This window comes from Bos indicus, chromosome 5, assembly GCF_029378745.1.
Source record: "Bos indicus isolate NIAB-ARS_2022 breed Sahiwal x Tharparkar chromosome 5, NIAB-ARS_B.indTharparkar_mat_pri_1.0, whole genome shotgun sequence".
Classification (NCBI taxonomy): Eukaryota; Metazoa; Chordata; class Mammalia; order Artiodactyla; family Bovidae; genus Bos; species Bos indicus.
Genome location: NC_091764.1, coordinates 75,503,765 through 75,520,217, shown reverse-complemented (window position 1 = coordinate 75,520,217; position 16,453 = coordinate 75,503,765).

The following is a 16,453-nucleotide window of genomic DNA, read 5'->3' as shown; positions in this document are numbered from 1 at the left end:
GTTCTCATTAAAGCTGTGATTCTGCCATTTCAAGGTAATTCTAGCCCTCCTGACATTCAGCAACAGGCAGAACACTTATTACATGAACATGAATTAGATGATGAAAACTTACAAAAGGCCCAATTATAACAACATAAAACATTTCAGAATTTTCCTACAAGCCCTGCCCTGGTTGGTCCAAGCACTCCTCCCCTGCCAATAGGCACAAATCCCAAAGTCTCTCCCTTGCTAGAACCTAATGATTCTGGCAACGACTCCCCTAAGACACCTTTTGACATTAAAACCGACAACACCTCTCTGAATAACAATAATAAGTTTTTAACACATACTCTTAATTGTAAGAATTTGCTATCTACTCACTCTCCTTCAGGCTCTCTGAATTGCTGGCTTCACAATCACAAGTCTCTGAAGCTGATAGTTTCTCCACCTTTCCAGTTTTTAGGAATCCTGATGCTCAAGGGCACATAATACCTCAATATGAGGGTATTAACTTTTATCACATGCAACAAATTTAAAAAGCTATAACTATGTACAGCCCACATTCACCTTTTACTAAACTACTTCTAAATTCTATAACATCCTCTATTGGAAATTTTATTCCCCATGATTGGCGAGCTTTAATAAAAGCTCTCCTTAAACCAGGAGAATTTCTTCAATGGATAATGTGGTTTCATGATATAGCCAGAGATCATGCTAACAGAAATGCTCAAGCTGGCAATCCCCAAAATCAAATTACTTTTGAGATGCTAACTGGTACAGGACAATTTGTCGCTATAGAAGCTCAAATACAGTGCCCTCCTTTGTTACATGAACAATTAAAAACAGTGGCCCTTGAAACTTGGTATCGAATTACTCCTCAAGGGGAGCCTACAGGTAGCTACACTAAATATTGCAAGGACCTAAATGAAACGTATGCTGATTTTTTAGCTAGATTAGAAACTGCTATTTCCCATATTGTAATTGGAGAAGAAGCCAAAAGGCAACTAGAGAAATTACTTGCTTATGAAAATGCAAATCAGGAATGTCAAAAGGCTATAGCTCCAATTCGTGAGACCGGGACTATTATTGATTATTTGAAGGCTTATCGCAATCCAGGATCAGAAACTCAAAAGATGCAAATGCTAGCTGAAACAATGGTTGCTGCCTTAAGAAAGGGAAATGAAGGATGCTTTACATGTGGAGATAAGAAACATTTAAAAAGGGACTGCCCTAAGAAAGCTAATAGATCAGATCAGATGAGTCGCTCTGTCGAGTCCAACTCTTTGCGACCCCATGAATCGCAGCACACCTCCAAAAATCTGCCCTCGCTGCCGTAGAGGAATGCACTGGGCCAAAGATTGTAAATCTAAATTTGACATTGAAGGGAAACATATTCCGGGAAACTTCAAGCAGGGGACCCCCCAGGTCCCCTTCAACAAAAACCAGGGGTAAATTCCATCTTCTCCCTCAAACCCTCAACATCTGGCAGTGCTGCCATCCATATACCAGCCCTAAATGACTTTCTCCTTTACTGTCAAGCAGTTCCCTCTAGAATACCTACTGGACTTTTTGGACCCCTGCCCCCACAAACCTTTAGTCTTTTACTTAGCCGATCTAGTTTGACTTCTAAAGGAATTACTGTTCACCCTGGAGTAATTGATTCAGATTATAAAGGAGAAATTCAAATTATTATGTCATCTCAGATTTTATGGCAATTCAAAAAGGGAGATAAAATTGCTCAATTACTTCTTTTACCTTACATTTCTATTAACTCCTCTAATGATATAGGGATGGGCGGATTCGGCAGTACAGATCAAAAACAGTCTTTTTGGACATCAATGGGATCTGAATTTGCCCGACTGACTAGAAATATCAAAATTAATGATAAAAGATTTTCTGATCTCCTCGACACTGGATCTAATATTACTATTATTTCCAAACATTCATGGCCCAAATCCTGGCCTGTACAAAAAATTTCTTGCCAAATTGCAGGGATTTCTCAAACCAAAGTACAAGAGGTTTATCAGAGTATTCAAATTTATCCATGTGAGGGACCAGAAGGCCAACCTGCAACATTAAGACCTTATGTGATAGATGCACCCCTTAATCTAATAGGAAGGGACTTACTTATGCAATGGCAAACTCAGTTATACGTTCCACATTTTCCCTAGGGGCCACTGCTCATTTAACAAACAACATAATTATTAAAATAACTTGGAAGAATGAACGAGCCTATTCGGACAGAGCAGTGGCCCCTCACGAAAGAGAAATTACAGGCAGCTAAGAGGTATTGGGGGCAGGAGGAAAAGGGGAAGACAGAGGATGAGATGGCTGGATGGCATCACCGACTCGATGGACATGAGTTTGAGTGAACTCCGGGAGTTGGTGATGGACAGGGAGGCCTGGCGTGCTGTGATTCATGGGATCACAAAGAGTCGGACACGACTGAGCGACTGAACTAACTAACTAAGGAACTTATAGATACACAACTAGAATTAAAGCATATTGAGGAATCTTGTTCTCCTTGTAACTCTCCTATTCTTGTTTTAAAAAAGAAATCTAACAAATGGCATCTCCTAACAGACCTTAGAAAAGTTAATGCATCCATGAAACCTATGGGTGCATTACAACCAGGAATCCCATCACCTACCACTATTCCTCAAAATTGGCACATTATTATTATTGATTTATAAGATTGCTTTTTTAATATACCTTTACACCCTTTAGACTGAGAGAGATTCACTTTCTCTCTCCCTTATCCTAATCATATCGGACTTCAGAAACGGTACCAACGGACTGTACTGCCACAAGGGATGATGAATTCTCCCACCATGTGTCAGTAGTATGTAGCTAAAACTCTTGAGCCTGTGAGAAAGCAATTTCCTAACTTTCTTGTTATTCATTACATGGATGATATATTGTTTTCAGCTCCATCTATCTTAGAAACTCAACACATGTTTGATATAGCTCAACTATGCTTAAGAAAAGCACAGGCAGCTGCGACCGGCGTACTAAGCATGGCCAAGAGGAGCTACCCCACGTCCGAGGTCAGGGGCAGAAGCCGGGAGGACCCCCATGCCTGAAGGGCCGCGGCCAAGAGGAGTTACCCCACGTCCGAGGTCAGGGGCAGTGGCCAAGAATGCCAGGCTGCAACGGCACAGGAACGGCCAAGAAGAGCTACCCAAGTCCAAGGTCAGGGGTGGCGGCTGGGAGGAGCTACCCCGCGTCCGAGGTCAGGGGCGGCAGCCGAGAGGAGCAACCCCACGTCCAAGGAGCGGTGGCTATGAGGGCGCAGGAGGGCCTGGAGGAGCTATCCCACGATGAAGGTCAGGAAGGGCGGCGGTGAGGAGATACCCACATCCAAGGTAAGCAGCAGCAGCTGTGCTTTGCTAGAGCAGCCGTGAAGATACCCCATGCCCAAGGTAAGAGAAACCCAAGTAAGACGGTAGGTGTTGCAAGAGGGCATCAGAGGGCAGACACACTGAAACCATACTCACAGAAAACTAGTCAATCTAATCACACTAGGACCACAGCCTTATCTAACTTAATGAAACTAAGCCATGCCCATGGGGCAACCCAAGACGGGCGGGTCATGGTGGAGAGATCTGACAGAATGTGGTCCACTGGAGAAGGGAATGGCAAACCACTTCAGTATTCTTGCCTTGAGAACCCCATGAACAGTATGAAAAGGCAAAATGATAGGATACTGAAAGAGGAACTCCCCAGGTCAGTAGGTGCCCAATATGCTACTGGAGATCAGTGGAGAAATAACTCCAGAAAGAATGAAGGGATGGAGCCAAGGCAAAAACAATACCCAGCTGTGGATGTGACTGGTGATAGAAGCAAGGTCTGATGCTGTAAAGAGCAATATTGCAGAGGAACCTGGAATGTCAGGTCCATGAATCAAGGCAAATTGGAAGTGGTCAAACAAGAGATGGCAAGAGTGAACGTCAACATTCTAGGAATCAGCGAACTAAAATGGACTGGAATGGGTGAATATAACTCAGATGACCATTATATCTACTACTGTGGGCAGGAATCCCTCAGAAGAAATGGAGTGACCATCATGGTCAACAAAAGAGTTCAAAATGCAGTACTTGGATGCAATCTCAAAAATGAAAGAATGATCTCTGTTCATTTCCAAGGCAAACCATTCAATATCACAGTAATCCAAGTCTATGCCCCAACCAGTAACGCTGAAGAAGCTGAAGTTGAACAGTTCTTTGAAGACCTACAAGACCTTTTAGAACTAACACCCCCAAAAGATGTCCTTTTCATTATAGGGGACTGGAATGCAAAAGTAGGAAGTCAAGAAACACATGGAGTAACAGGTAAATTTGGCCTTGGAATACAGAATGAAGCAGGGCAAAGACTAATAGAGTTTTGCAAAGAAAACGCACTGGTCATAGCAAACACCCTCTTCCAACAACACAAGAGAAGACTCTACACATGGACATCACCAGATGGTCAACACCGAAATCAGATTGATTATATTCTTTGCAGCCAAAAATGGAGAAGCTCTATACAGTTAACAAAAACAAGACCAGGAGCTGACTGTGGCTCAGATCATGAACTCCTTATTACTAAATTCAGACTTAAATTGAAGAAAGTAGGGAAAACCACTAGACCATTCAGGTATGACCTAAATCAAATCTCTTATGATTATACAGTGGAAGTGAGAAATAGATTTAAGGGCCTAGATCTGATAGATAGAGTGCCTGATGAACTATGGACGGAGGTTCATGACACTGTACAGGAGACAGGGATCAAGACCATCCCCACGGAAAAGAAATGCAAAAAAGCAAAATGGCTGTCTGGAGAGGCCTTACAAATAGCTGTGACAAGAAGAGAAGTGAAAAGCAAAGGAGAAAAGGAAAGATATAAGCATCTGAAATGCAGAGTTCCAAAGAATAGCAAGAAGAGATAAGAAAGCCTTCCTCAGCGATCAGTGCAAAGAAATAGAGGGAAACAACAGAATGGGAAAGACTAGAGATCTCTTCAAGAAAATTAGAGATACCAAGGGAATATTTCATGCAAAGATGGGCTCGATAAAGGACAGAAATGGTATGGACCTAACAGAAGCAGAAGATATTAAGAAGAGGTGGCAAGAATACACAGAAGAGCTGTACAAAAAAGATCTTCATGACCCAGATAATCACGATGGTGTGATCACTCACCTAGAGCCAGACATCCTGGAATGTAAAGTCGAGTGGGCCTTAGAAAGCATCACTACGAACAAAGCTAGTGGAGGTGACGGAATTTCAGTTGAGCTATTCCAAATCCTGAAAGATGATGCTGTGAAAGTGCTGCACTCAATATGCCAGCAAATTGGGAAAACTCAGCAGTGGCCACAAGACTGGAAAGGGTCAGTTTTCATTCCAATCCCAAAGAAAGGCAATGCCAAACAATGCTCAAACTACTGCACAATTGTACTCATATCACACACTAGTAAAGAAATGCTCAAAATTCTCCAAGCCAAGCTTCAGCAATACATGAACCATGAAATTCCTGATGTTCCAGCTGGTTTTAGAAAAGGCAGAGGAACCAGAGATCAAATTGCCAACATCCACTGGATCATGGAAAAAGCAAGAGAGTTCCAGAAAAACATCTACTTCTGCTTCATTGACTATGCCAAAGCCTTTGACTGTGTGGATCACAATAAACTGTGGAAAATTCTGAAAGAGATGGGAATACCAGACCACCTGTCCTGCCTCTTGAGAAATCTGTATGCAGGTCAGGAAGCAACAGTTAGAACTGGACATGGAACAACAGACTGGTTCCAAATAGGAAAAGGAGTACGTCAAGGCTGTATATTGTCACCCTGCTTATTTAACTTCTATGCAGAGTACATCATGAGAAACGCTGGGCTGGAAGAAACACAAGCTGGAATCAAGATTGCTGGGAGAAATATCAATAACCTCAGATATGCAGATGACACCACCCTTATGGCAGAAAGTGAAGAGGAACTAAAAAGCCTCTTGATGAAAGTGAAAGTGGAGAGTGAAAAAGTTGGCTTAAAGCTCAACATTCAGAAAACGAAGATCATGGCACCCGGTCCCATCACTTCATGGGAAATAGACGGGGAAACAGTGGAAACAGTTTCAGACTTTATTTTTCTGGGCTCCAAAATCATTATAGATGGTTACTGTAGCCATGAAATTAAAAGACGCTTACTCCTTGGAAGGAAAGTTATGACCAACCTAGATAGCATATTGAAAAGCAGAGACATTACTTTGCCAACAAAGGTCCGTCTAGTCAAGGCTTTCCCAGTAGTCATGTATGGATGTGAGAATTGGACTGTGAAGAAGGCTGAACACCGAGGAATTGATGCTTTTGAACTGTGGTGTTGGAGAAGACTCTTGAGAGTCCCTTGAACTGCAAGGAGATCCAACCAGTCCGTACTGAAGGAGGTCAGCCCTGGGATTTCTGTGGAAGGAATGATGCTAAAGCTGAAACTCCAGTACTTTGGCCAAACATGTGAAGAGTTGACTCATTGGAAAAGACTCTGATGCTGGGAGGGATTGGGGGCAGGAGGAGAAGGGGATGACAGAGGATGAGATGACTGGATGGCATCACTGACTCGATAGACGTGAGTCTGAGTGAACTCCGGGAGTTGGTGATGGACAGGGAGGCCTGGCGTGCTGCGATTCATGGGGTCGCAAAGAGTCGGACACTACTGAGCGACTGAACTGAACCGAACGAACTGAATGCTGGAACACATGTATACCTGTGGCGGATTCATTTTGATATTTGGCAAAACTAATACAATTATGTAAAGTTTAAAAATAAAATAAAATTGGAGAAAAAAAAAAAAAAAAGAAACTCTGGATTAATCATTGCCCCTGAAAAAAATCAAACCTCTACACTTTACCATTACTTGGGGTTTGTTGTTAATAGACAGCGTATTATTCCTCAACTAACTCAGATCCGTACTGATAAATTATCAACCTTAAATCATTTTCAAAAGCTCTTAGGTGATATAAATTGGATTAGACCTTCTTTAGGCATTGCTAATTATCAAATGAATAACCTATTTAATACTTTAAAAGGAGATACTGATTTAAATAGACCTCATTCACTTTCTCAAGAGGCACGAGAAGAACTCTATTTAGTGCAAAATAAATTACAAAAACAATTTCTTATTCACATCAAACTAGATTTACCTCTAGAATTATTTATACTCCCCTCTCTTCATTCTCTTACGGGACTTCTTGCCCAACACGAACACCCAATTGAATGGATCTATACCCGTTTTAGGGGAATAAAGTCACTTATACCCTACCTTGATTTAATTGCTCTAATCATTTTCAATGGAAGAAATAGGACTAAAACTCTAACTGGCTCTGATCCTCATAAAATTTTAATACCTATCAATAAATCTCAATTTGAGAATGCATTACAAACTTCTACTGATTTCCAAATAGCTTTTCTGGAATATTTTGGAGAAATTTCATTTCATTATCCTTCTGGTAAGCTGTGGAATTTCTTCAAAAATACTGAATTTATTATTTCTCGCATTATCAGCTCACAGCCTATACCACAAGCTGAGGTTTTTTATATACATGGGACTAAAAACGCCAAAGCTTCATTCTGGTCTCTTAAGGAACATAAAGTCTTTTATACTGAATTTCATTCTGCTGGACAAAATGAATTATATGCTCTTGGCATGCTGCGATTCATGCGATCGCAAACAGTCAGACACGACTGAGCAACTGAACTGAACTGAACTGATTCAAGATATTTGCCTACATCCTTACCCCATTAATATAGTCTCTGACTCTATGTATTCAGTTTTTGTATTAAAAAATATAGAAACCTCCACCATAAACTCTGATCCACCTATTAGTCAACAACTCTTTTTCGAACTACAATCTGTTGTTAGAAACCACAATTGTCCCATTTATATTACACATATTCAAGCACATTCTTGCCTTCCCGGCCCCATGACTCATGGTAACGAGCAGGCTGATAAACTGGTTTCCTTTGCCACTCCATAGGAACAGCATGCTCTGTTGCATAACAATACTGGTTCCCTACACTAGCTATGGAAAATCCCATATCGTCAGGCTAAAGAAATTATTAGTAATCGCTCTACTTGTAGACCCCTACATCTTTGACCCATTGCACAAGGTATTAATCCTCACGGTTTGCAACCTAATGAACTATGGCAAATGGGTGTAACTCATTGCCCTGAACTTTCTCCATTTTCTTTCTTGCATGTCTGTATCGACACTAATTCTTCTTTTATTTGGGCCACACCTCTTTGCAGTGAGGCTACACAACACGTTATAACTCACTTATTAGCTTGCTTTGCTGTAATGGGAACTCCTAGTTCTATAAAAACATACAATGGCCCTGCCTATATTTCTAGACACTTTAAACAATTTTTACAATCTTTTTCTATTAAACATATTACAGGTATTCCTTATAATCCATGGCACAAGGCATAGTCGAACAAGCATATCACACACTAAAGTTGCAAATAAAAAAATTTAAAAAGGGGAATACACAGGAACACTACTGTCTTCCTTATCTAAAGCAGACTTTACTAGATTCCAACATAAGATATTTTCTAAACCTATAACTATTATTAATACAGCTTAATTTGTTTTAAATTTTTTAAACTTACCACAGGAAGATATCTTAACAAGAGCAGAAAAGCATTTTGAGGAATTGAAGGACACTTCTCTTCCTCTGCCCATTTGGTACCAAGATAGTTTAACAAAACAATGGAAATCTGGGAAACTAATCTTACAGGGAAAGGGGTATGCTTGTATTTCCCCAGATAGATCCAACGAACTCACATGGCTTCCTCTTTGGAAGATTCGACCCAAGGGAGCCCCCAGCCTTCAAAATAGAGGCAAAACAACAAAAACCCCAGTAGGAAGAAATTCCAATATGGGTCATGGCGTCTCTAAAGATCTCCGGGAAGCCCCGCCCTCAGCAGCATCAACCTTATGATCTTATGATCTCCGCACTTGGGGACAAATAAAAACCCTTACTAATCGAGCTGAAAATTTGGTCTCTCAACAGAGAATGCCTCGGAATCCTGAATACATTCTTCTGGCAATGCTCAGTCTGCTTGCCTGTGCCTCCCCCGTTTGAGCTCTAACTAATCATACTTACTGGGCTTACATACCCCACCCCCTCTACTACAGGTGGTCAAATGGACGGAGAGAGGACCAATCGTTTCAACTAATGACTCTATATATATGCCTTCTCCCTGGAGCACTGAAGGGGCCTCACATCCTGAAGAAGAATGAAAACTAATTAATATTTCTCTAGGTTATGAAGTCCTTCCTTTGTGCATGGGCCCAGCAGAATTATGCATAAACGTTAGCCAACAAACTTGGGCTTTCACCCTGCCTCCCAAAAAGGATTTTCAGATATTGCTTGGATTATTTACTGCCCTTTCTTTGTCTGTGAACCATGTTTATACTACTGAGACTTTAGGGAAAGAGTTAGGGAAAAAACAAACACCATGCAAAGGATTTACTTATAAGAACTTTACATATGCTCCTGTTCGTTGGGACAAATGTCAAGCCAAATCAGGAAAATTAATGTTTGTGGCTAATCATACAATTGTTGATTGCGGACCCCATGGTATGTGGTTATCTAACTGCTCAGGTGATATTAACAGCACTGTGTGTGACTATGCTACTCAAGTGACATGGAAGGTCACTGACACTTCGATGGAGCATTACCATGACAAAGGACTTCTTTGGTGGATTAGCCCCACCTCGTCCTAGAATCGTCCTCGATAAACAGAGTGGGCCTGAACAATGGGACATCTGGAAACTTGCTGTGAGCACAGAAGAACTTGGTACTTGGACAGGACATTTCACAGGGACCAGTTGTGGTCATAGTAACTATTTCTTTCGCTATAATCAGTCATATTTTATACAGGCGTGTGTCCCACTTCCTTTTGTTATAGCCATAGGAAATTTACAATTTAATAAGACTTTACGTTCTGTTACTTGTATTAATTGCAAACTATATACTTGTCTTAACTCCTCTATTTCTTTAAGAAATGATTCCTTTTTGATTCTTCGATCTCAACGTAATTTGTGGTTACCAATAAATCTCCAGTGACCCTTGGAAGAAGGTCCTATGGCTGGACTTGCTTCCAGATTACTTACTAAACTGCTCCAATGATCTAAACAATTCATTGGATGGCTGATTCTTGGCATTTTGGGGTTAATAGCTATTTGCACCACTGCTGCTGTTGCAAGCGCTGCTTTACATACCTCAATTCAAACACATAATTTTATCCAAAACTGGACTGAAGATGCTCATAATATGTGGGCTACTCAGGCTCAGGTAGATGAGGATATTCAAGAGGAAATACAGGAACTAAAAACAGCCATCAAATGGGTCAGAGATCAATTAATAGATTTGCAAAAACAAGTGATACTAAAATGTGATTGGAATTCTACTCAATTTTGTATTACTCCTGTTCAATTCAATCATAGTGCCTACAACTGGGAACAAATCAAATTTCATTTACAAAACATACATGATAATGCCTCTCTAGATGTACAATTACTGCAAAAGGAAATCTTTGAAACCTTTTCTAAATGTCTGCCCTCTTCCACTAATTTGGAAACTTTAGCTGAACAACTAGCTGATCAATTATCTGGGCTAGACCCACGAGGATGGTTTCAGTGTATTACCCACAGTATCAGTTCTGGAACTGTAACTTTGGTGATTGTCTTGGTAATTATATTTGTTGTTTATTGTTACCTCTCTATAAAGTTGGTTAATACTGCTGCTGCTGCTGGTAAGTCACTTCAGTCGTGTCCGACTCTGTGCAACCCCATAGACGGCAGCCCACCAGGCTCCGCTGTCCCTGGGATTCTCCAGGCAAGAACACTGGAGTGGGGTGCCATTTCCTTCTCCAATGCGTGAAACTGAAGTTGCTCAGTCGTGTCCGACTCTTAGCGACCCCATGGACTGCAGCCTACCAGGCTCCTCCATCCATGGTTAATACTAAACAAACTCAATTGGTCAAGATCTTTTTTACAAATATAATAAAATAGGGGGAATTGTCAAGAAGCATTTAACAGGAGGCTTCCTGTGTGCTATTTTGGATCTGTCATGAATCCTCTGTTCCTTATTAATTTCTGAATATTCAGGAATTAAGAGAAGTGGCAAATCTCTCCCAGGGCTGAGAAATGCATGCATTTCCTTCGTTAGTTTTTCCATACAGTGATAAGTAACTATTTACGGCCCTCTTCCTTTTTATGAACCATAAGGTAAAAGTGATTATTTACAACCCTCTCTCTTTGATATGGATTGCCTTATGTTTCCTTGATAATTTCTAAGTCTGAACTTTTGATCTTTATCTCTGCTCAACAAAGCTACCTTGTAAGACAGTATATATACCCACACTATGTTGAATAAAACACCCTTGTTCCATCAGAGCGTGGGTCCCCGTGTCTTTCTTTCTTTTTCTCTCTCTTTCTTTCTCTGTCTCTCAGGTTAATTCTTTGGAGCACAGAAGCCCGCTGAGCTCACTTTCTTGCCCGGGCTTGCAACACCCTTCCGAGAGGGTGCCCTGTGCCTACGTGAAGCAGTGCAAGCCCCATGTCAAGGGCTTTATTGTTTTCTGCATAAACCAAGGAATATCAGACTGTTTCTCACTCTTTTTTACTTTCTTATCGTTGACTCTGGACCACCAGGTTCTGGTCCATTAAAGGACCTCAACACTGGACCACAAAATTCTGCAGTTTATCACATGCTTGCACCTAAATACTGGGTGTGGTTGTTAGCATTAAATAATTGCCTCTTTCCTCCTGTTTTTCTCTGCCGATCGCTACTATGTTCTTTAAAGAGAGGAAGTACAACTTTTATAAAGAGTCCTGGAGATATGCATTAAAGTGCACACATAACTTGGCAAACTGTCTAGCCTGGTTCCATTATTCCTCACCTGTGAGCAAAGGTGTGAGCATGTGTAAGTGCATTCCTATGGGGCTTACAAACCCCCAACCCAGAGAGAAACCCCAACCCCTCTTCTATGACCCCCTCTCCAGTTCTGTCTCACCATGATGAAACCATTCCATCCAGAATTCCAATCCCAGCCCTATCCTTCCTGAGATCTCAGACGAGTCACCTGACCTAAGCCACCATCTTCCTTATCTGTAAAATGAGAGGAAGGGGTAATAACACCTATTTCTCAGGGTTGTTGGATTGCTACTGCTACTGCTAAGTCGCTTCAGTCGTGTCCGACTCTGTGCGACCCCATAGACGGCAGCCCACCAGGCTCCCCTGTCCCTGGGATTCTCCAGGCAAGAACACTGGCGTGGGTTGCCATTTCCTTCTCCAATGCATGAAAGTGAAAAGTGAAAGTGAAGCCGCTCAGTCGTGTCCAACTCTTCGCGACCCCATGGACTGCAGCCTACCAGGCTCCTCCATCCATGGGATTTTCCAGGCAAGAGTATGGGAGTGGGGTGCCATTGCCTTCTCCGGTTGTTGGATTAAGTGGGTACAAAACACTTAGCATTCTCCCTGGATATGGAAAGTGCTCAGTAAAGAGGAGGGGTTTTTAAAAATATCTATTTTATTTAGTATTTACTTTGTTGCAATGGGTTTTAGTTGCAGCACACAGGCTCTTCCATCTTCACTGAAGCCTGCAGGATCTTTAGCCATGGCATGTGAACTCTTAGCTGTGCATGCTGGATCTAGTTCCCCAACCAGAGATTGAACCCAAGCCCTCTGAATTGGGAGCTTGGAGTCTTAGCCACTGGACCACCAGGAAAGTGCCAAGGAAGGTTTTTTAGGGTCTTTCTTAGCCCTGCCAGGATATTTATATACACATCAGATACTCATTAAGTCCTGACTACGTCACTGTGCTGGGGTCAGGAAGAGAACCATGAATAAGATATGCTACCCTCAAGGGCATCCAGGCAGGTAAAAGGAGGCAGGAGTGACCTGCGTAGGACAGAATATTAGTAATTTATAATGCATGGATGTCAGGCTCACTGTGCAGGCTTTGTTCTCAATTCTTGTATCAATATGATCCTGTGAGGTGGGTACTGGATTATTCCATGACAGATGAGGAAATCAAAGCACACTGATAGCCAGTGAGCTGGAGGTCCAAATGCCTCCCAAGGCTGGGCTTTGAACCCCATCCCCTGTTGTTGTTCCACGTGGAGTGAGGAGGTACGGGCCAGGGGATTCAGAAAGAGGCTACTAGCCTGTGCAGACCAGCCTCTCAGACCCAGAGCCATCTGTTCCACCCTCTCCTGTTCTGTTTCGTCTCTTAGATCCTCCTTGCCACACCTATCATGGCCTATCTGTCTGCCCCTCTCCACTAGGCAAGTTCCCCTTACATCTTTATCCTCCATGCCCCAGATCCCAGTACAAGGCTTGTTCCTGAAGGTTTGTGCTGGAATTAATGACTGGACAGGTTGTATCTGTGTGTCTTTGGCATGGGGGTGGGGGTGGTGACCTGCACCAAGGCAATGAGAACAGAGGTGGAAATCATGGGCCTGGGTGTTTATTGGCTATGGGGAAGAGAGGCCAACTCTGGAGAACGGGCTGTCAGGCAGGTCTGGGCACAGGTGACCCCTGTGTGGTGGCCATACACACTGAGACAGGGGACATGGACGGAAGAGCAGGGTGATGGCACTGCAGGCTGTGGACCCCAGTGGGTTGCCAGAGGCCCTGGTTTACCAGTGGTTTAAGCCCTAGAATAGTTGGCATCATCTGGAGAGTGGGCCCACCTAGAAGCAGATGGAGACTCTGGAGAGCATGATATTAACCAGGGTGGACAGTGGTCAAGGACGATCTGGAGATGCAAGGACTTGAGGACTGGAAAGTCACAGCAATGGGGTCCATTTAGTTTAGGGGCAAACAGTGCTCACAGTAAAGTGATGAAACAAAGCCACAGAGAGTTCTTGTACCCTCAGTATACTGTGTCCCACCCACTGTTAAATTTGGGGGTGCTTAAAATGTGAAGAAAGCTGAGCACCGAAGAATTGATGCTTTTGAACTGTGGTGTTGGAGAAGACTCTTGAGAGTCCCTTGGACTGCAAGGAGATCTACCAGTCCATTCTAAAGGAGATCAACCCTGGGTGTTCTTTGGAAGGAATGATGCTAAAGCTGAAACTTCAGTACTTTGGCCACCTCATGTGAAAAGTTGACTCATTGGAAAAGACCCTGATGCTGGGAGGGATTGGGGGCAGGAGGAGAAAGGGACGACAGAGGATGAGATAGCTGGATGGCATCACTGACTTGATGGACGTGAGTTTGAGTGAACTCCGGGAGATGGTGATGGACAGGGAGGCCTGGCGTGCTGTGATTCATGGGGTTGCAAAGAGTCGGACACGACTGAGTGACTGAACTGAACTGAAAATGATAAAGCTTGAGGTGTAGAGAACAAACATGTGGACACCAAGGGGGAAAGAAAGAGTGGGATGAATTGGGATTGACATATATACACTATTGATACTATGTGTAAAATTGATAACTAGTGAGAACCTACTGTATAATACAGGGGAATCTACTCAGTACTCCGTGGTGACCTAAATGGGAAGGAAATCCAAAAAAGAGGGGATGCATATTGGAGAAGGAAATGACAACCCACTCCAGTATTCTTGCCTGGGAAATCCCATGGACAGAGGAGCCTGGCAGGGTACAGTCCATGGGGTCACAAAGAGTCAAGACTTAGTGACTAAACCGCCACCATGTATACACATAGCTGATTCACTTGCTGTACAGCAGACACACAACATTGTAAAGCAACTATACTCCCATAAAAGTTAATTTAAAAAACTATAAAGCTTCAGTTAATCTGAAAATTTCACCTCCCAAGTGACTCATTCTCCATATGTTAAGGATAATAAAGCTCCATCCTTTAGGATTTTCTTTAGGACTGACTAGTTTGATCTCCTTGCTGTCCAAGAGACCCTCAAGAGTCTTCTCCAGCATCACAGGTTGAAAACATCAAATCTTTAGCACTCAGCTTTCTTTATGGTCTAACTCTCACATCCATACATGACTACTGGAAAAACCAGAGCATTGACTAGATGGACCTTTCTTGGCAAAGAGGTGTCTTTACTTTTTAACACCTTGTCTAGGTTTATCATAGCTTTTCTTCCAAAGAGCAAGCGTCTTTTAATTTCATGGCTGTGGTCACTGTTTGCAGTGATTTTGGAGCCCAAGAAAACAAAGTCTGTCACTGTTTCCATTGTTTTCCCATCTACTTGCCATGAAGTGATGGGCCCAAATGCTATGATCTTAGTTTTCTGAATGCTGAGTTTTAAGCTAGCATTTTCACTCTCCTCTTTCACCTTCATCAAAAGGCTCTTGTGAAATAAGTCTGTTGTAGAATAGATCATTTCACCATTTCTCTCTAAAAATATACCCTGGGCCAGTTTCTCCTTCCTAGCTGGGAGGCTTTTCCAGGGCTGGAACATAATTCTCATACTCACATTCCCTTCCCCCAATGCTGGAAGTACGAGAGACACTCAACATGCTGATAAAGTAAAAGTCCTTTACAAAATAACAGTAACACTCGATATTGACTCTGTGCCTGCCACCAACCTAAACAGTTGCTATGGATTTTCTCATTGAATCCCCATGTTGCTCAATGAAGGTATGATTACACTCATTTTGAAAGTGAAGAAACTGGGACTTCCCTGGCGGTCCAGTGGTGAAGACTCCACAATTCCAACGCAGGGGGCATGGGTTCAATCCCTGGTGGGAGAAGGGATCCCACGTGTGGTTCACAACAAAAATAAGCAGACAATTAAAAAGAAAAAGATGGGGGCTTCCCTGATGGTTTGGTGGCAAAGAATCTGCCTGCCAGTGCAGGAGACACCAGTTCGATCCCTAGTCAGGGAAGTGTGCAACAACTACTGAGCCTGCACTCTAGAACCCAGGAGCTGCAACTACTGAAGCCTTCAAGCCCTGAAGCCTGTGCTCCGTAAGAAGAGAAGCCACCGTGATGAGAAGCCCGTGCACCGCAACTAGAGAAAACATGTGCAGCAATAAAGACCCAGCATAGCCAAAAATAAACAAATAAAATTTTAACAGCAACGACAAAAGATGAAGAAACTGAGGCTCAAAGGGGCTCAGCCTTGTGTCCAAGGTCAGGCAGCCTTGCATGGGGCAAGGGAACTGGAAGCCAGATCAGACCTCACGTGTGTTTGCCAACAAACCCAACTCCTTGAAGAGGCAGGGACATTTTTAAGGGAGAAAACAAGGTTTGTCTGAGATCAGCTGGAAAGGAAAATTCCTAAACTGTTAAATTCAGCCCCCAGGGGAAAGGGTTCATGATGGGGAGATGGGGGTTCCCTCCGTGTGGAGATCCCTGTTTGTATTGGTCCTGACTGCTGTCATCAAGTATGGCCATTGCTCCCACAGCACTGGTGCTCAACTAGGGGGTTATTTTTGCCTCTTTGGGGACATTTGGCTTTATCTGGAGACATTTCTTTTTCTCACAATTGGTTGGTGCTGCTGGCATCTCATG